Below are 22,972 nucleotides of genomic sequence, written 5' to 3' on the forward strand. Positions count from 1 at the left end.
TACATCAAACACTAACAAGAAACACACACACAAAACAATAACACACACACTTATGCAGGGGGGGCAAGCCCCCTGCACTGCCCACACCCCCAATACATATATATACTAACTCCAAGGATGCACTACAGTGGAGAAAAGGGAATATTCCCTTATCCTCACTGTACTACACCACTATCTATAACAAGTACTTGGTGTAGTGAGTTTCACAAAAATGTGTTTTGTTGAAATGCACTTACGCGGAACTGGGATTGATTATTTCACTTTCATAGAAATGTGCTTTTGGTGGGTTGAGGCAGACCCATATATATATATATATATATATATATATATATATATATATATATATATGGGTTCCATACACTAGATCGAATTTTCACTATTTCGAAATAGTGCATGGAATGCTCACTGCAGTGAAAGTGCACTTAATTGAAAGTGCACTCATGCGAAGTTCAGTACAACAAATGGATGTTGTACTGAACTTCTGTGCAGTACTCACAGATCTTAGGGCTAGGGTGTGGGTCATAGTAATGGGTTAGCCCATAGGGCTATCCCCTTACCATGACCCATGCCCTAACTCAAAGGTCCATGACGACTGCAGCACAGTGAAGGACATAGCAATGTCCTCCACTATGGTGTGATAGTCACGAACCTTAGGGTTAGGGCATGGGTTAGGGTAAGTGGATAGCTTTACTAACTATCCCCTTACCCTAACCTGTGCCCTAACCTTAAGGTCTGTGACTATCGCACCATAGTGGAGGACATAGCTTGTTTTTTATGTCCTCCACTGTGCTGCGGTGTTTTCAGTGGAGTGCACTTATGCAGAAGTTCACTTTCGTTAAAGTGAACTTTCGCAGAAGTGAGGCTACCTATTACAAGTTTGAAGTAGTGAACGTTTGTTCTTGTAATAGGAATCCATATATATATATATATATATATATATATATATATATGTATCTATATATATATATATATATGTGTGTGTGTGTGTGTGTGTGTGTGTGTGTGTGTATGTAATCTTAGGTAATATAAGACTATAACATATCCTCAAAGATAAAAAAAAAAAACTCCATTTTTTAAAAAGGAGTCACACTTCAATTATTTTTTTCAAAATTATGATTAATAATCTTACTTACATCTTGATACATTTTTATTCTTAAATATTTCAATTTTTGTTCTTCCCAATTATATTTATATTTATCTTTATACTTACTATCTAGTAATTGATTTAACACTATAGTTTTAGCTTTATTACTAAATTTCAGCAGTGCTACTTCTTGAAAATTTCTAATTTTCTCATCTATTTTTCAATTGAATAGTTTAAATCTCCTATAGTTAGTAAAACACCATCTGCAAAAAGCTTCATATTAGATTGACAATCCTAAATAATTTGAAAAAAAAACATCAGTTTTATCATTGCTTCTTTTACTATTAGCTAAGGATTCAATAGCTAATGCATATTGTAGAGGAGGTAAGGGACATCCTTGATTTATATATTTGTTTAAAGTGAATCCTTGAGATATATAAGATCCAATTTTAACATATGCTTTGGAATCTCTATATAAGTTTATTTTTAATATTCCAATAAATTGTTCTGGAAATGCAAACTTCTCAACTTTTAAACAATTAGTTCCAATCCACAAAATCAAAAAATGTCTCAATATCTAAACTAGAGTCATTTTTTATTTATTTTTGCTAAATCTAAGATTGTTACTACCCTTTTAATATTGTCATAAATTATTTTGCTTTATTTATTTTATTTTACATTTTTTTTTATTTTACAAATTAATTGATTAACTATAAATCAGTGACGACCCGTGCTATTGGACTGCAGGACTGCACCCCCCAGCTGTACAAAAGCAGGAAAACCAAAATAAAAAAAAATAATGAGTCCTGGAACTCTGCACTTGCGTGCTCGGAACTCAAATCCAGACTGCTGTTTAACCAGTCCGGATTCAGAAAGAAGGCATCAATCTACAGATGCCCCAGAAGTCTATGCATTTACAACTGCATAGACTGGAACGGGATCAGACTGCCAGGTCTGCAGTCTGTGCATGCTCAGAACTTGAGGCTGGATTCAGCACGTGCATGCATGCTTTTTCCTGGGAAACAGGAACTGTTTTGGACTCGAAGCAAGCTGTTGCTTGCTGGTTTTGCATTTGGAAACAGGATTTGCTTAGAATGAATGCATGCTATTCCCTGGGAAACAGGAACTGAATGGGACTCTGCATTGGACTTGGAGCGAGCTGCTGCTTTTGAATGAGTCCAGACTCTGCATTGGACTCTGAGCGAGCAGCTGCTTTTGAATGTTGAAGGAATCCATTCAAATGGACTCGGATCCATTCAAATGGACTCGGATTTGTAACGGGACTTTGAACTCAGGTACTGGCTTTTGCTGTGTGTGTGTGTGTGTGTGTGTGTGTGTGTGTGTGTGTGTGTGTGTGTGTGTGTGTGTGTGTGTGTGTGTGGAGGTGGGTGCAGGTAGCAAGAGCCTAAATTCCCTACCCACCACCACTTGTGAAAAGTGTTCAGATTTTTGCCTCATATTTTTTTCTGTTCTGTTCCTCATAAAATCTGTGGTTTTCTGGATTTTTAATTCACTAAATAATGACAGACATTTGAATTTCAGACTTCATATTCTTCAGAAAGTACATGGTAACACAAAACATTTTATTCCAGCAATTTTCTAAGTTTAAAAGATCAATATTTGAAATTTGTCCCTATTTTTGTTGTATTCCCCCATTATTGACTTCGTCCAGGTTTTTTGTGCTAAGAGGTTGAGAACTATGGTGAGAGTTGAGTTCAATGAATATGTTTGGGGGCTGCATTCTCCCATTATTGGCTTTGTCCAGGTGTTTTGTGCTAAGAGGTTGAGAGCTATGGTGAGAACTGAATTCACTAAATGATAGCCATTTAAATTTCAGTCTTCCTGTCTTTCAAGAAACAGCTAATTTGGCATAGTGGTATGTTGCTCTGACTGTAGTGCACAGGGTCCTGGGTTTAAGACTTGGCAGTGAAATGCATGGCGGTAGCATAGCATTTTATTCTAGCAACTTTCCAAGATTATACAAGCAATGTTTAAAATGTGTCCCTGGTTTGGGGGGGTTTGTCCCCTTCCCGATAAATTTTGGATTTTACCAGATTTCTGAAAAGTTGAGAGACATGGTTGAGTGTCGAGTGGATTTTACAAGGAGCTAAGAGCTTCAGGGGAAGAGAAGTTTAGTGTTGATTATGCTGTGTCTGTTTGCATTGTTAATAGCACAACATGTAGTGCACTTGTTTTTCATAGGTTCATAGGTGTGTACTAGGCTAATGGCCCTGAAGCCTTTACAAGCCTAGCCCATAGGATTACCCTGGCATGGTGCCACCCGACCTTAGTTCTTATTACCTCTGTCGAGTAGAGCCACTGGAGTGATCCCTGGGGTGAATTTTCTATTTCCCATCCAATCATCAAAATTTCTCTTGAAGAGGGCCAGTGAGGCGCTCTGCTTGACATGTATGGGAAGTCTATTCCATAGCATGGGCAGTCTCTGGGTTATGAACCTGTCCCTCCAGCATGTTCTGTTGATTGTGCTAATGAGGTGATGATCAGAAGGCTGTGCAATCTATTCCCACAGTATGTAGATGCATTGCTGATACTGTACTGTGTTGCACTTTTAAAGAGGGTGGATGCTGCAGTCCTGAGAATATCCTCTTTGGTGAAGATACTTAGTTACTATGAACTTGTTATCAGTTTGCCATCCATTTTCTATTGCAATATTACTACCTTATCATTTTTTAATGTAACATGGGAAATTTATTCCTCTAGGGCAACAGGCACTTTATTTGTAGATGAAACAATGAAATATAAAGTTGTTTGCTAGCAGCAACCTCTTCATTAGTTACAAATCTTTTTAGTGTGAAATTATTTAGATGCCTTTTTACTTCTGCAGATATTGTTCATATTTACTAATACTGGTGGACTGTAAAAGTTTGGGTAGACGTTTATGATGGAAATGTTGTGAACTGGGCAGTTTTGTCATTATCGGTGCATGCATTTTGTTTCATTGTTTACTGGAAAAATGTTCAAAACACTAAATTTAAAATTCCCTTTAACAACTGTAATGTATTATACAAAGAATATAATTTAACACAATCAGGAAGGTGTATCAAAGAACACATGTATGTTTCATGTGCAATGGGCCTATGATTTGAAAACAGCCCAAAGTTATTCTTTATCTGGGACTGGCCAGATGTGTTTTCTTTGAATGTGGGTTTCAATGCTGTTTCAATGAATGTGAGCTTCAAGGGCAGAGAAGTTTTGATGCTAAGTCTATTTTCACTGTGAGACTGCATTGCTTTGTTTAGCAGATGTCTGCTGGTGTTTGTGCTGCAAAATGTAAAGTGAAACTTTTAAATGAAATACAAATCATCGTGAAAGTAAAGCAGTACGCACATTTCAGTGTTTATGGCAAAAGGGGTGAAATAGCAAGTAATGGGAACAATGGAATGGCTGCAGGGCGGAGGCCCCATTCGACCATGATTTTTGTGAGGGGGGAAGGGCAGCAAACTCAAAGACAGCCCCAGTTGAACTAAACCTCTCAACTGTCCAGATTTTCACAGAATGAATAGATTTTTGTGTCTTATTTTTGGTTTGTTACTCATAAAATGTGTGGTTTTCTAGAAAATCATTTAAGAATGAAGTCACTAAACAATGAGAGATGTTGAGTTTCAGACTTCATACCCTTCAGAAAAATGCATGCTAAAGCAAGACCTGTTATTTTATCAACTGTCTAAGTTTATACAAGAGGAATTTTTAGTACTCTCTGTATGTTCCCCAATATATTTGACCTTGTCCAGATTTCCTGCATTAAGAGGTTGAGAGGTACATGCAAATAAATTGCTTTATAGAATTAGGTATATCCAAACCTCTCAACTGTCCCTGACTTTGGCTCAAAATGCTGCTCTCCCCCTAATAATCCCTCCAAAAATGGCAATTGTGAAAGAAAATGTGGAGGGTTTACAATTAATAAATAATTGTAATGATCAGAGTTATAGATTATTTGTATTTCAGAAATGCATGTAGATTATCTTATTTTGTCAGCTGCTCAACTTAACAGTACTAATATTAAAAAAGTATCCCTTCTTTGACATGTTCCCAGCTGTATTGTGTGGCTATTTTATATTTTTGCATGACATTGTTGGTCAGTGTTTCATAAAATTTTGGTTTTCTGGCAAATTAGTGGAAAATCATTAAAGATTGAAGTTACAAAATAATGACAGACATTTGAGTTTCAGATTGCATACCCTTCAGTAAATTTATAACAATGCAAGACCTACTATTCTATTATCTTTCTAAGTTTATAAGAGCAATATTTAAAAATTGTCCTTACTTTTGGGCCTTTGTCCCATGTCTATTTCTAGCTTTTTCCAGATTAATTGCTCTGAGGTTGAGAGGTATGACAAATGTGTGAGGGTCATCACCATCAGCCAGAGACATTTCAAATTGTGACATACTTGTTGCACCCCACTCCCCATGTAGTGACTCTGGATGTGTCCAAGCAAGGCAAGGAGCAGTTATGCAGTGTAAGTGTGCAGAATATCCCCCCATCCAAGGTAGGCCCAAGTACTACAGTGACTTTTCATCTGTCCTTGATTTTGCAGAATGTTCTGGTTTTCTGTCATGTTTTTATACTGTTGATTTATGCTTCTTATTGTTCAGAAAATGCATGTTGTTGCAGTGCCTGTTGCTTTGTGTTTAAGTAGCAATGATTTAATGACCATCTGATAAGCTTGTCTGAGATTGCAAGATAAGCTTTAATAAGCATACTGTTAAAGAATTACTAACACTGAAAGCCTTTTTGTTGTTGCCATGCAGAGAATATTTACATAACTAGATAATGTATAAGCCTTAGGTACTGAAATGCATATGCCAGTATTTGTAATAAAGGACCGGATTACAGTATTTTCAGAAGCTCACTACATTTGTTGAAGACTTGCAGTCATCTTTGCAGGCTTTACCAGTAAACTAAACAGAATGTCAATCTATCATGCGTGGTCCATAACCTGTGCAGTAATCCTTTAAGCAATTTATCTTGAGCTTGTTTCTTGTTTGCTGTTCATTTTTTACTTTGATCATGTTTTCCCCATGAAACAAGTAGATAGTTGTCAGGCAGCAGGTCTTTTTTGGATAAGAAACATTTTTACAAGTGGGAGTATCACAGAGATTGTTACTTTCAGCATGTTACTTGGTACTTTTATAAAGCTGAATATAAATTATAATTAGAACTGCAGTGCAAGGAGAAGTGGTTTGAGTTGAGTGCTGCTTGTTTTTTTATACTTGATTTTGACTGGCATTCCAGTAATGTATTTAAAAAGTAATTTATTTTTTCATGCCTCACAACCTTTTTGTTTCCATCTAGATATTAAGTAAGCTGTCATGTAGCCAATGCATTGAAATATTTTTTTTCTACACTTCATTTTGTCTTGACTGGACTCTCATAATGATGGTGTGGCACCCAAGGCAACATATTTAATTAAAGTCCCAGTTTTTGTGGTTTTGAGCATAGCTCTGCCCCTTTCTAGTTGGTCATGCCCCTTCCCATTGGCCCCCACCCATTCAACTGTCTCCTGTATCCCTCCTTTGATTTGAAGTCACCAGCCACCACTGCTATAAATCATGTTTGATTTTTATTAATCTGCTATATATCTTATAACTTATATAACTGATATCTGTGCAGTATTTTAGCACTGTTTTAGTTTTCCTATGTGGTTTGTTTATTAATTATGTTAATTAATCAATCAGGTGACCTATAAGGTACTACTTAAAGATGCTTATGACACCTCAGTGCTAACTTGAGAAAGCTCGGTATTTAGCGAGTGAAAGCGCTTGTTTTATTTTTCTGCTGAAATTCAATAAAGTGTTCGACTTCTCCTGGTGTAGTGTTCCTTTCCTAGATTTGTTTGTCTTGGTTCTGCTGGTCTTAATTTATTCTTCAGAGTTACGTTAACTTGTTCCATGGCTGAGGAAGCTGAACCAGTTAATTTCGCTGACACCCCTCAGCTTCTGAGAGAAGACCGCGAAGATGGCCCAGTGACTCGTACAGAATTTAACCAGGTTCTTTCCCTGCTCACACAACTTACCAATCTTTTGAAGGGCAATAATAATGGCAATATTTCATTATCTGGCAACCAACAGCAAGGTTTGGAGCCAAAGAAGAATACCTTACTAGCTCCGTCACTAGGAACTACTAACGGTTCGTATTTTCCACTTTCAGGGAACTCAGTACCAGTCACAGCTTCTAATTCTGAGCATGCTGACAACACACGCTCTCTCCAGGCTGATAAACCGGATAAACAGCCTAAGGATTTTAATCTCAACACCTGGGCAGGTCGTCAATTCATATTAAACCAAGGTACTGTAACTCTCAACAACCACAATAATATTGAATATGATTTTGACAAACTGAGAGATAAATTATATGCCTTTAAAAGCAACCAGTTGGAGATTGACTATTTGAGAGAGTGTGTGAGAGTGAAATGTGTACCGAAAGGTTTACGTTGTTACAAGTTCCCCAATAATGTACAACCAGGAACTTCTTACCACAAGAAACTTTGTGAAATATTTGAAAGAGCTGGACTTGAAATCTTAAATGTTATGATTATTGAATATGAGGTGAAAGCCGATATTCTTTTAAATGACTTAAATGTTTTAAATAATTCTTTGGTTAAGGATTGTAATTTTCCTAGTGTGAAATTTAATTATGACCATGTTTTTGATGAGGTCGACCAATTTTGCATTAAGATTCTCAATCGTAAAATACATAAGCTTGAGCGGGACCTCATTGAATATAGAGAGGGAATAATTTACCCTCTCCCATATAAAACACGTTGGGATAATAAGCAGGATGTGTATAAAAACAACCAGGTTCAAGCACCTGATAATAATTTCTCTGAGCAACCTACTGAACCGCTCCGTAGGAGCGAAAGACTGGCAGAGAAAGGAAGGAAAAATTCTTTCTAGGATTTTTGGCAACCCCCTGGCAGAAGCGGGGGGAGGGGACAGAAACAGTTCCCACAGGGTTGGGGCAATGGATACAAATAGATGACACCAATATGGTTGTTGAATATGAACCTATATATGATTTGGCTGTTGAATTAGGCAGTAGTTATTCCATAATCAAAAGAAACAATTTTACTGTTTATAATTACACAGAAATGGATGTGAAGGAGGATATTTTTAATTTATTTACCCGGGGTTTCCAGTATGTACCCCTGCATCCTTCCAACATTGCCAAAGATTTGGTAGATTTAAAACTTTTCATCAGAAGTTTAAACCTGGCATTTTATTTTAAAGAACAATCTTTTGTCAATAATGGACTTTCTAGAACTAGCACTTTCAATCCCCCTACACACCCTTCTATTAAGGTTTTTGAAGAATCGGTTGAGAATGATCTTAGAAATGCACACTCTCAGGGAACCAATTTATTTCCTATTAATTTAGATCAACAAGGAGTCAGGCTTATTAACCATCTCAAGAATGAAAGTATTCGGGTTATGAAACCCGACAAGGGGGGTGGAGTACTTCTCATGTATAATTCTGACTATGATAGCCATCTCCATGACATGTTACATGATTCAGACCAATATGAGATAGTCTCTAAGAACGAAGTCAATCTTGCCTTTTCCAAAATTAATTTTATGCTTACTGATCACCTCTTGCAAGGAGTTATAAATGAAAGATTGTTCAATTATTTACATGTCAGCAAACCCAAAATTCCGATTATTTTTGGAATTCCAAAAATACATAAAGGCCTGGACCCTTTGAGGTTTAGATCCATTGTTTCAGGAGCTGGGAGTATCACGGAACCTCTGGGGAAATTTGTTGATCATATTACAAAGCAATTTAGTTCCTCCTTAGAGCATGTATGCAAAGATTCTTGGGACTTTCTTAAAGGTATTGAACCCTCTTTTTTTCAACCTGGACTCCTTTTGGTCACCATTGACATAGTAGACTTGTTCCCCAGCATTCCACATTCGTTTGGCCTGGAATGGTTTAATGAAGTACCATCTTTGGAAGCTGGTCTTAGTAAAAAAGTGACTGGCCTTTTGGTGGAGTTTATGGAAATTGTTCTAGAGAACAACTTCATATATTTTAATGGAGAACTCTATAAACAGAGAAGAGGAGTGGCCATGGGCGCTTCATGTGCTACATTATATGCCAATGTAGTTTTGCATCAATGGGAACAAAGGTTCATCTTTTCTACCACCTGGGCCCAATACTTAACACACTACAAAAGGTATCTAGATGACATCTGTATCCTCTGGAATGGTACACAAAACCAGCTCCTCGATTTTCTTCATTACCTCAACTCTACCACCCATTTTTTGGCCTTCACTTATAGCATCAGTGAAAATGAGTTACACTATCTTGATGTCACCTTGTTTAAAGACCTCAATAACCACACTTTTCAATTCAAATTATATCGGAAATCCACCTTTTCTAATTCTTACTTGCATTTTCAGAGTGATCACCCATTTTATCAGAAGAAAGGCATTGTTAAAGGGCAGTTCATCAGAGCCTCCAGGATGTGCAGCACCTCTGTTGATTTTTTAGAAGAAATTAATTTTTTGAAATCCCATTTTCTGGAGAGAAGATATCCCTCCTCCCTTATTTCGACTTTGGCACAGGATGTCATAGACAACGGAGCAATAAAATACCCCCCACTCATAGGTAAAGGCACATCTTTTAACACAGGCAATAATAAGGATGTACCTGACCTTTACGGTAATTTTATTTACACTTACTCACTTAGTTCTGCAGATATTGAGGAATCTGTAAACAGACATTCGCCAGTTTTAACACTTCATGACGAACTTAAGGATATAGTACCAACACATCCTAGGTTTGTAAGAAAGAGAGATGTTAATTTAAAAGAGCTTTTCCAAAGAAAACACTATTCCCGAGTCAACACGCAGAACTCTAAAACAGGTACTTTTAAATGTGGGACATGTAAACAATGTTATGCCATTTTTAATGCTTCGACCCTTTATATTCCTTCCAGGAATTTCTTTTTTAAGGCAGACAGTTATACTAATTGTGGAAGCAAAGGAGTAGTCTATTTAGGGCTATGTATAACTTGCTCCAGTTTTTATATTGGAAAAACCGAAAGGCCCTTACAAAAAAGAATTTATGAACACTTCTACGACATTCTCAGACAGAATGAGTCTAATGCATTCTTTAAACATTCTCTTATTTGTCCTAATTTTGAACTTATGTTCCTTGTTTTAGAGCAGGTGATACCAGATGTTAGAGGCGGGGACTGGGAGACTACATTAGAGTATAGAGAACTTCTTTGGCAACTCAAGTTGGACTCAGGAAGACCCCCGGGTTTAAACGAGAACATCAGTATTAGCAGTGTTCTCAAACTGAGGATGGCCCGTTTATAATAGAATTATTTTCATATATCAACATATTTTATATTCTATGGCCATCCTTTTTATTCTTCACAAAACTTATCTATATATTTTTTCCAAATTTATATTCAAGTGTTTTTATAATATACATTTCCTTTTTATGTTGTTTCTGCATAGTTAATATTTTTATTAGCACAATATTTTACAATTTTTTTATGATTTTAACTGATATTTGTGCAGTATTTTAGCACTGTTTTAGTTTTCCTATATGGTTTGTTTATTAATTATGTTAATTAATCATTCAGGTGACCTATAAGGTACTATTTAAAGATGCTTATGGCACCTCAGTGCTAACTTGAGAAAGCTCGGTATTTACCGAGTGAAAGCGCTTGTTTTATTTTTCTGCTGAAATTCAATAAAGTGTTCGACTTCTCCTGGTTCAGTGTTCCTTTCCTGGATTCATTTTTCTTGGTTCTGCTGGTCTTAATTTATTCTTCAGTGCTATATATCTTAATCTAATAGGAACGATGGAAGCAAATATTTTATAATCTACATTTAATAATGAAATATGTCTATATAATGAAACTAACTTTTTAGCATTTCCTATTTTAAGTATAGGTTAGATTACAGAAAATTTCCATGAGGGAGGAATTATTTTGTCAATCTGAATTATCCTGAAAATTTCAGTCAGTAATTCTAAAATATTTAACAGAAGCAGATGAAATAATTCCATACTTAAACAATCTAACCCTGGCGCTTTACCATTCTTACCTTTTTAAACTTCTTTAACTTCTATTATGGCAATAGGCTTATTCAACAGAGAAATTTGCTGATCATTCAGTTTATTCAGTTTGTTAGTAGCATTTTTCTTTCAGTACTTATCAATCTTGCATCTTAAATTTATATAACACCCTTAATATGATAAATACCAAAACATCTAAAAAATCCTTTAACTCATTAAATTAATTAATAAAACATATATACATTACTAAATTTAAAGGGAATAGCTTGCTACTTAACAGAGTCAAAAAAAACTTGTAGCCTATATTGTATTTAAAAGTTACATAATGCTCATTTCCAACCACATTCTCCTCTCCCAGTTTCAAATATCTTGAAAAATCATCTCTACTTCCTATCAAAACAAAATAACTGACTGCAATAAAACACTCAATTTTCAGTACTGACTCATGAAATGAATTACATTAGGTAATCTTAATGAATCCAGTGATGTACAATATGCAAAAAGCTTCAAACTTCATGTAGCCATATTTCAGATTTCAGGATCTTTTTGAATATCTTTTTATGTAATTTTCTGTGAAAATTATATGAGATCTTATACATTTATTTTCTGTCATATGAAGGTATATATAATATATCCCCAGGATTCATGAAGCTTGCGCCAGGCGCAGGTGTAGCGTAGGTGGTATAACGCCAAATATGGCCGCCGAGCGATTCAGGTACAATCCAATTTCATGTGCACTACCGGCGTATGCCAGATCTGCGCAGCCCTTGGCTTAAGTATGCTAATCACCACATGCGCAGTGCCGCACCATGCAAATGAAGGTACATAGCGATACATGAAGTGGTGCAGGCGTAGCGTAAGCCCACAGAAATGTAAACCAAAAAACACGGTTTACATTTTTCCAAACAGAACATCGGAGCTATGAAAGCGGACCAGACTCATGTATTACAAAGTTAACATATGCCAATGTCTAAATATACAGCCAATGGCATAAGAAAAGATGCAGAACACCTAAAAAACAACATTTAATGTCATGTCCACAGTAACGCAAAGTACAACCGCAGGACATGTGTGCGCAAATGGGAACACAAAGAAAATATATACAAATGTCATAAAATCGCAATGTAATACAAATCAGGATTTCACCATAATACTCAATGGTATGCATGGTACACCACAACCAAGCTGCAAGGGTTGCTAAGGGTCTGTGACAGTGTTCGGCACGGTAACTATGAATTAGTAGTCAATGCCATGCAAATGAGGCAGGTAATACTGAATCGCAAATGTCCCGCCAGATTAAGGATGTACCATACGGAGCAGCGCTACAACACCGAGGAGTGGCTCAGAGGTATACATGACATCAGCAGTGGGGTGTGCCACCGTAGCTGTAAGCACATTGGAGCAATGCAAATCTGGCCTGGCCATTGCTAAGCAAAGCCACAGGACAGGGGTGGGGAGGTAGGTATAGCATCATTTAGCTGAAAGCACATATGGTGCCCGAAAGCGCATGTGTACGGGGATGAAAACATGCCCAAAACCCAGTAAGAGGATGCACGTGCCACGCACCATAGCACAAACAGGAAGGTCAGGGGAAGAAAATAAGGAAATGCCTCAGTAGGGTAATTGGAGTACAACTGAGCAATTAACACCTATTAACTCACAGTGGGCAATCAACGGCAGCTGACAAGTCTGCTCACAGAAACCTGCAAAACAGGATAGGGGAGGTGTCGGATTGCAAAGAAAGGAGAACTGTCATAGCAGAGCAAAGCAAACCTGCAGTAGACTGGCAATAGATCACATTACGCAAGATAAGCCAGGTCTAGGAAAGTACAAATGAAAGCAGGCTGCTGGATGCATGCCAGAAAATGGTAGGTGAAACGTGAAGAAATGTAAAGGGAAGGGCAAGAGGTAATCCACGGCAGCCAAATGTAATTCAACACCAAAGGCACCACAATAGTAGTTCCTGTTGTAAAACACATAAGATACCCTGTAGCTATGATCATACATACACACCCTATGACATCATCGGTGTTCACAGCACAATAGTATAAAGTGTGAAAACACCCCACACACACCTGTGTATTCCCAAACACTGCACCATAGGTGTAAACATACGGGGGAATTTTAAAATGTACATGTTGGGAGCTGCCATAGCTGTGATTTAACACCATGTGTTAGAGACTGACAGTGTTGTGGAGGATGATGCTGACAACCACCGCAGACCCCAGAGGAGGAGAAGAGTGTTCAGACCAAGGGTAACCTACCAGGGGCTACATGATCTGGAGATAGTAGAGCATTACAAGGTGGACAGGGACATCTTACAGCAAATAGTTGAGCTGTGCCAGCCACGCCTGAGATCCAGATACAACAGAGGGGAACCTATCCCAGTGGACACGAAGGTATGTGTAAGCTTGCGAATACTAGCCACAGGTACCTTTCAAAGGCCAACTGGAGATATAATGGGGATCTCACAGGCATCAGCATCCAGGGTACTACACCAGTTCCTGGATGCCATGTTACCACATGCCAATGAGCATATATACTTCCCCCGAATGCAGGAGGAGTTGGCCAGCAATATGCGTCACTTCCACCATGTGGCACACTACCTGGAGGTACTGGGTGTGATAGACTGCACGCACATACATATCAAGTCACCAACCGATGAGCATGGTAGGCACTACATAAACCACAAGGGATTCCACTCCATCAACTGCCAGGTCGTGTGCAATGCCCAGGGCATTATCATGGATGTGTGTGCTGGCAGCCCTGGAAGCTACCATGACTCCCATATCTGGCATGCCTCACAGCTGTATCAGGCATTTGTCAGGGGGGACATCCTACATGGCCACCTTGTGGGGGATGCTGGCTATGCACTGGAGCTGTGGATGATGACTCCCATCAAAAATGCACACACACCTATGCAGAAATGCCATAATGAGGCACATGCACAAACCAGAATCATCATAGATCATGTGTTCGGGATGCTGAAATCGCAGTTCCGTTGCTTGGACATATCTGGTGGAGCCTTGCATTACTCTCCAGGCATGTGTGCCCACATCTTCATAGTATGTGCCATGCTACATAATATGATCCTGCGGTAACAGCTGCAGCAGGGACAAAATGGTGAAGGCCCTCATAGCCCACCGCAACTGCCAAGGCCATCACAGGCACAGAGGGATTCAGACCACGAACACCCTGTGCCAGCCCCAGTAGGCAGACGGAGGCGTGCCCAATATGCCTATGCCTTGGAAAAGAGGGAACGTATAGCACATACTCTGACAGTGTAGGCCCCTACGGACTGACACACATCTCCACCTGCACACACAGTAAAATGGATGGCACACACACACGACCACCTGTAAATTGTAATGTATAGGTGGGCTACTGTGTGAATCCTACATAGGCAGCCCTCAACCATTGTACACACAACAGCTATTGGAACAAGGAATGTCAATACCTGAACAGTACACGCACCTATCAGCATATGTTGGTACTGTGTGTATAGGTTCCCAGGTACATCAGTAGGTACATGCCTGATTGTTAGAGGCCATACATCAATCGAGGCAAGCAGTGTCTGCTGTCGCCACAACATCGAGTAACCAACTGTCGCTCAGTGGAGCAGAGGCAATTGCGGGATCCCATGTGTGTAATCACTGTTCCCCACACACTCTGCATGGATTCCCTGGTGTGTTAATGAGGGGCTCCACATAATGTAATCATGGATGTCGTGTCAAGGCATGGGGTGTACCCATGACAGGTATCTGTCACCCCAGCATGCTCCACCTACGGTCGTTTGAAGGTGTAGCACATTATAGTGTGTGGCTCACTGTGATATACATACCCAATGCTGGAGCACATCCATTACACATCACATGGACATACCATTAATAGGACTCATCCATATGTAAACTAACTGAGTTACCCATATGATTGCAGTATGGAGTAACAGCCGTAGTATAGTCCACATACAAAACGCCATAACACGTATACAAATCCCGGATGCCCAAGTGGTAAATGCACTGACCATTGTGCATGCTCCTGGTCCCACGTCCTGCAAGGGATGTAATGTAATCCCGAAGACACGAATAATGCATGTTGGATGCAGGTCAGCAGATCATGTTTAGCACACGTTAGTGGGAATATGCATTGCCCAGTGCTGGTAAGCGTTGTTTAAATATGACTATACGGATATGCGTGAAACAGGGCTAAGCTTCTCTGAATATCGCTCAGATCATGGTCAGTGATGTCCAGAACAGGTGAAACCAGCATTATTCACCCCTGTACTAATGGTGCCTGCTCTGAAGGGTAAAACAACCACTGCCAGGAGTAGAACGCGTAATCATGTACACAATCACCTTACACTATGGTAGCCAAGATGTACCTACGGCAGGTGTGTAATGTGACAGGTTCAAACGCAAATGTGCGGAGTCCAGGAAACAGTATACACTGACAAGTACACAGTGAAAGGTGTATTCTGCCTGTCACTCACTCTGTCAGATATATATATATATATATATATATATATATATATATATATATATATATATATATATATTACAGATAGAAAGGGTGATAGAGAGATATATGTTGATATATATGAGTCACCGATATCTGCAAATATATAGATAGGTCAACGACATGTACATAACCATGGAGGTACAAATAAATAGGATACTGCCAACTATGGAATGTGTCACATACTGACATGCATAACCACGAGGCTGAAAGACCGAAAGAACACAGTACCAGAACACTAGAACCGCGAGTAATATTATCACAATATGAAGGGACATTTAGTTACCGCTGCCAGTGTTGCGGTCCCCATAGGTACTGTCTTCAACTGTGTTTGTGATTGCCGTAGTCTGTGTATGTGTGTGTTGAGGGTGCCGTGTGCATTTCTGTGTGACTGTAATGTGTGTGTGTGTGTCTGAATCATGTGTCTGTTAGTGCTAACTCGGAGGTAGATCATTACGGTAGGTGTGGTTATAGCTAGCCGTAGGCATACGGTTACCACCTGTCCCACATTAGGAGGGACAGCCCCTCCCTGGGCAGTTGTGTCCTGACATAAAACATTAAAAAGGGCAAATGTCCGAGATTGTAGGACATAATTATGTCCCATATATTATGTAATAGTTGCATTAAATAGTTATGCCTGTATGTAAGAAACGTAAATGATACATGAAATATGATAAGTAGCCAAAGTCCTACAAGAATAAGTATGTATTCAGGATAAAAGTATGTGCTATCCTGTGTACTGACCGTGGGTATGTGTCGGCCTGTAAACACCGATGTGTGTCCTGCAAATGTCCCACTATGGCCATTTGAAAAGGTGGCAACCCATGCCAAAGAGGTTCAGTTACCAACACAACTGCAATGAGTGCAAATATCTGGGACAGAAATACACGGGACAGCTGTCATTTAGTAACATTCCTTTACATATTACTGTATTTCTGGAGGTATGGAAGTATCAACCTCACCTGCATACTATATAGAAACCAATTAACAATGGCCCAATGTATATGCCCATAACAAAAGTCTACTAACTGATAGGACTTTAATTAGGGAAGGAGCCCACACACATATATGGAATATGTAGAAATTCAAGCCCCACAAACCTGTATATGCTATGTACACCCACCGACATCCCCCACACATGAAACTACAGCAATACAGATTGTAATAACAGCACAAACATCCACTCACTCAATTACATCTGCAGAAGCGTTAACATACCTTGTGAGAGACACATTTTTAAAGGCGCCATGTGAAATCGTAGCCGTTGTATAATGGAACAGACGGTGATGTTACAGGTTTTGTTTGCAATAGTCCCTTATCAGATGGTTGAGATGACAGGTACACTCACATGTACAACCACATACTCTAGCCATCACACACAATCCACGGGGGACATGAATCCAAAATATCTGTGTCTCTACACATAGCAGTTGCAATTACACACAACAAAACACATACAGGCTGTCTCCCCAAAGGTAGGGCAAATGGGCAACGCCCAAGTGGAGAATTCAATTATACCCCACTGTTGCCGTGTAATTGACAAATAGAGTAGCTGCACAGCTGATGTGCATGCAATAATTTACTCAGGAACACCAATTGGCGGCAGGAAACCACATGTTACAGGTATCGACATATATAAGGATGACTTGCCAGACATTCAAACTGTATGCTCATACCATAGAACTGTTTAAACAGTGTAAGAGAGATAGTTACGAAAGTTTGGAATGCTAACAAGGTATGTAGAACACTCAGTATGTTAGTGTATGTATAGCCTGTTTTGTATTTAATTAAAAGTGTCCGCAATGCATAAAGTGGGAAAAGGTATTATGTAGTGAAGTCTTGCTGAGCATAGTAACGCTTGTAGAAATTGTGTGTCCTGCAGTGGGCCACAAGGTAAACATCACAGACACCACAAGGGATGCTACATGAGGGCTTTAAACAGAACAATTCCATACTACCCATCAGTGGTAGGGTATGTCCAACAAGTGCGTGCCATAGCAGGGGATAGTATATGTTGATATACTGTAATGGCATTTACCTCAGCTTCTGAGAGAAGACGCGAAGATGGTCCAGTGACTAGGTACAGAATTTAACCAGGTTCTTTCCCTGGTGACACAACTTACCAATCTTTTGAGTGACAATAATGATGGCTATATTTCATTACCTGGAAAGCAACAGCAAGGTTTGGAGCAAAGAAGAATACCTTACTAGCTCGTCACTAGGAACTACTAACGTTCGTATTTTTCCACTTCAGGAACTCAGTACCAGTCACAGCTGCTAATTCTCAGCATGCTGATAACACCGCTCTCTCCAGGCTGATAAACCAGATAAACAGCCTAAGGATTTTAATCTCAACACCTGGGCAGGTCGTCAATTCATATTAAACCAAGGTACTGTAACTCTCAACAACCACAATAATATTGAATATGATTTTGACAAACTGAGAGATAAATTATATGCCTTTAAAAGCAACCAGTTGGAGATTGACTATTTGAGAGAGTGTGTGAGAGTGAAATGTGTACCGAAAGGTTTACGTTGTTACAAGTTCCCCAATAATGTACAACCAGGAACTTCTTACCACAAGAAACTTTGTGAAATATTTGAAAGAGCTGGACTTGAAATCTTAAATGTTATGATTATTGAATATGAGGCGAAAGCCAATATTCTTTTAAATGACTTAAATGTTTTAAATAATTCTTTGGTTAATGATTGTAATTTTCCTAGTGTGAAATTTAACTATGACCATGTTTTCGATGAGGTTGACCAATTTTGCGATAAGATTCTTAATCATAAAATACTTAAGCTTGAGCGGGACCTCATTGAATATAGAGAGGGAATAATTTACCCTCTCCCATATAAAACACATTGGGACAATAAGCAGGATGTGTATAAAAACAACCAGGTTCAAGCACCTGATAATAATTTCTCTGAACAACCTACTGAACCGCTCCATAGGAGCGAAAGACTGGCAGAGAAAGGAAGGAAAAATTCCTTCTAGGATTTTCGGCAACCCCCTGGCAGAACGGGGGGGGGGACAGAAACAGTTCCCACAGGGTTGGGGCAACGGATACAAATAGATGACACCAATATGGTTGTTGAATCTGAACCTATATATGATTTGGCTGTTGAATTAGGCAATAGTTATTCCATAATCAAAAGAAACAATTTTACTGTTTATAATTACACAGAAATGGATGTGAAGGAGGATATTTTTAATTTATTTACCCGGGGTTTCCAGTATGTACCCCTGCATCCTTCCAACATTGCCAAAGATTTGGTAGATTTAAAACTTTTCATCAGAAGTTTAAACCTGGCATTTTATTTTAAAGAACAATCTTTTGTCAATAATGGACTTTCTAGAACTAGCACTTTCAATCCCCCTACACACCCTTCTATTAAGGTTTTTGAAGAATTGGTTGAGAATGATCTTAGAAATGCACACTCTCAGGGAACCAATTTATTTCCTGTTAATTTAGATCAACAAGGAGTCAGGCTTATTAACCATCTCAAGAATGAAAGTATTCGGGTTATGAAACCCGACAAGGGGGGCGGAGTAGTTCTCATGTATAATTCTGACTATGATAGCCATCTCCATGACATGTTACATGATTCAGACTAATATGAGATAGTCTCTAAGAACGAAGTCAATCTTGCCTTTTCCAAAATTAATTTTATGCTTACTGATCACCTCTTGCAAGGAGTTATAAATGAAAGATTGTTCAATTATTTACATGTCAGCAAACCCAAAATTCCAATTATTTTTGGAATTCCAAAAATACATAAAGGCCTGGACCCTTTGAGGTTTAGACCCATTGTTTCAGGAGCTGGGAGTATCACGGAACCTCTGGGGAAATTTGTTGATCATATTACAAGGCAATTTAGTTCCTCCTTAGAGCATGTATGCAAAGATTCTTGGGACTTTCTTAAAGGTATTGAACCCTCTTTTTTTCAACCTGGACTCCTTTTGGTCACCATTGACATAGTAGACTTGTTTCCCAGCATTCCACATTCGGTTGGCCTGGAATGGTTTAATGAAGTACTATCTTTGGAAGCTGGTCTTAGTAACAAAGTGACTGGCCTTTTGGTGGAGTTTATGGAAATTGTTCTAGAGAACAACTTCATATATTTTAATGGAGAACTCTATAAACAGAGAAGAGGAGTGGCCATGGGCGCTTCATGTGCTACATTATATGTCAATGTAGTTTTGCATCGATGGGAACAAAGGTTCATCTTTTCTACCACCTGGGCCCAATACTTAACACACTACAAAAGGTATCTAGATGACATCTGTATCCTCTGGAATGGTACACAAAACCAGCTCCTCGATTTTCTTCATTACCTCAACTCTACCACCCATTTTTTGGCCTTCACTTATAGCATCAGTGAAAATGAGTTACACTATCTTGATGTCACCTTGTTTAAAGACCTCAATAACCACACTTTTCAATCCAAATTATATCGGAAATCCACCTTTTCTAATTCTTACTTGCATTTTCAGAGTGATCACCCATTTTATCAGAAGAAAAGCATTGTTAAAGGGCAGTTCATCAGACCCTCCAGGATGTGCAGCACCTCTGTTGATTTTTTAGAAGAAATTAATTTTTTGAAATCCCATTTTCTGGAGAGAGGATATCCCTCCTCCCTTATTTCGACTTTGGCACAGGATGTCATAGACAACGGAGCAATAAAATACCCCCCACTCATAGGTAAAGGCACATCTTTTAACACAGGCAATAATAAGGATGTACCTGACCTTTACGGTAATTTTATTTACACTTACTCACTTAGTTCTGCAGATATTGAGGAATCTGTAAACAGACATTCATCAGTTTTAACACTTCATGACGAACTTAAGGATATAGTACCAACACATCCTAGGTTTGTAAGAAAGAGAGATGTTAATTTAAAAGAACTTTTCCAAAGGAAACATTATTCCCGAGTCAACACGCAGAACTCTAAAACAGGTACTTTTAAATGTGGGACATGTAAACAATGTTATGCCATTTTTAATGCTTCGACCCTTTATATTCCTTCCAGGAATTTCTTTTTTAAGGCAGACAGTTATACTAATTGTGGAAGCAAAGGAGTAGTCTATTTAGAGCTATGTATAACTTGCTCCAGTTTTTATACTGGAAAAACCGAAAGGCCCTTACGAAAAAGAATTTATGAACACTTCTACGACATTCTCAGACAGAATGAGTCTAATGCATTCTTTAAACATTCTCTTATTTGTCCTAATTTTGAACTTATGTTCCTTGTTTTAGAGCAGGTGATACCAGATGTTAGAGGCGGGGACTGGGAGACTACATTAGAGTATAGAGAACTTCTTTGGCAACTCAAGTTGGACTCAGAAAGACCTCCGGGTTTAAACGAGAACATCAGTATTAGCAGTGTTCTCAAACTGAGGATGGCCCGTTTATAATAGAATTATTTTCATATATCAACATATTTTATATTCTATGGCCATCCTTTTTATTCTTCACAAAACTTATCTATATATTTTTTCCAAATTTATATTCAAGTGTTTTTATAATATACATTTCTTTTTATGTTGTTTCTGTATAGTTAATATTTTTATTAGCACAATATTTTACGATTTTTTTATAATTTTAACTGATATTTGTGCAGTATTTTAGCACTGTTTTAGTTTTCCTATATGGTTTGTTTATTAATTATGTTAATTAATCATTCAGGTGACCTATAAGGTACTATTTAAAGATGCTTATGGCACCTCAGTGCTAACTTGAGAAAGCTCGGTATTTACCGAGTGAAAGCACTTGTTTTATTTTTCTGCTGAAATTCAATAAAGTGTTCGACTTCTCCTGGATTCATTTTTCTTGGTTCTGCTCGTCTTAATTTATTCTTCAGTGCTATATATCTTAATCTGATAGGAACGATGGAAGCAAATATTTTATAATCTACATTTAATAATGAAATATGTCTATATAATGAAACTAACTTTTTAGCATTTCCTAGTTTAAGTATAGGTTAGATTACAGAAAATTTCCATAAGGGAGGAATTATTTTGTCACTCTGAATTATCCTGAAAATTTCAGTCAGTAATTCTAAAATATTTAACAGAAGCAGATGAAATAATTCCATACTTAAACAATCTAACCCTGGCGCTTTACCATTCTTACCTTTTTAAACTTCTTTAACTTCTATTATGGCAATAGGCTTATTCAACAGAGAAATTTGCTGATCATTCAGTTTATTCAGTTTGTTAGTAGCATTTTTCTATCAGTACTTATCAATCTTTCATCTTAAATTTATATAAGACCCTTAATATGATAAATACCAAAACATCTAAAAAATCCTTTAACTCGTTAAATTAATTAATAAAACATATATACATTACTAAATTTAAAGGGAATAGCTTGCTACTCAACAGAGTCAAAAAAAACTTGTAGCCTATATTGTATTTAAAAGTTACATAATGCTCATTTCCAACCACATTCTCCTCTCCCAGTTTCAAATATCTTGAAAAATCATCTCTACTTCCTATCAAAACAAAATAACTGACTACACTGAAACACTCAAATTTCAGTACTGACTCATGAAATTAATTATATTAGGTAATCTTAATGAATCCAGTGATGTACAATATGCAAAAAGCTTCAAACTTCATGTAGCCATATTTCAGATTTCAGGATCTTTTTGAATATCTTTTTATGTAATTTTCTGTGAAAATTATATGAGATCTTATACATTTATTTTCTGTCATATGCAGGTATATATAATATATCCCCGGGATTCATGAAGCTTGCGCCAGGCGCAGGTGTAGCGTAGGTGGTATAATGCCAAATATGGCCGCCGAGCGATTCAGGTACAATCCAATTTCATGTGCACTACCGGCGTATGCCAGATCTGCGCAGCCCTTGGCTTAAGTGTGCTAATCACCACATGCACAGTGCTGCACCATGCAAATGAAGGTACATAGCGATACATGAAGTGGTGCAGGCGTAGCGTAAGCCCACAAAAATGTAAACCAAAAAACACGGTTTACATTTTTCCAAACAGAACATCGGAGCTATGAAAGCGGACCAGACTCATGTATTACAAAGTTAACATATGCCAATGTCTAAATATACAGCCAATGGCATAAGAAAAGATGCAGAACACCTAAAAAACAACATTTAATGTCATGTCCACAGTAACGCAAAGTACAACCGCAGGACATGTTTGCGCAAATGGGAACACAAAGAAAATATATACAAATGTCATAAAATCGCAATGTAATACAAATCAGGATTTCACCATAATACTCAATGGTATGCATGGTACACCACAACCAAACTGCAAGGGTTGCTAAGGGTCTGTGAC

The sequence above is a fragment of the Protopterus annectens genome, chromosome 2.part1, assembly GCF_019279795.1.
Source record: "Protopterus annectens isolate FY-2018-M chromosome 2.part1, PAN1.0, whole genome shotgun sequence".
NCBI classification, from domain to species: Eukaryota; Metazoa; Chordata; order Ceratodontiformes; family Protopteridae; genus Protopterus; species Protopterus annectens.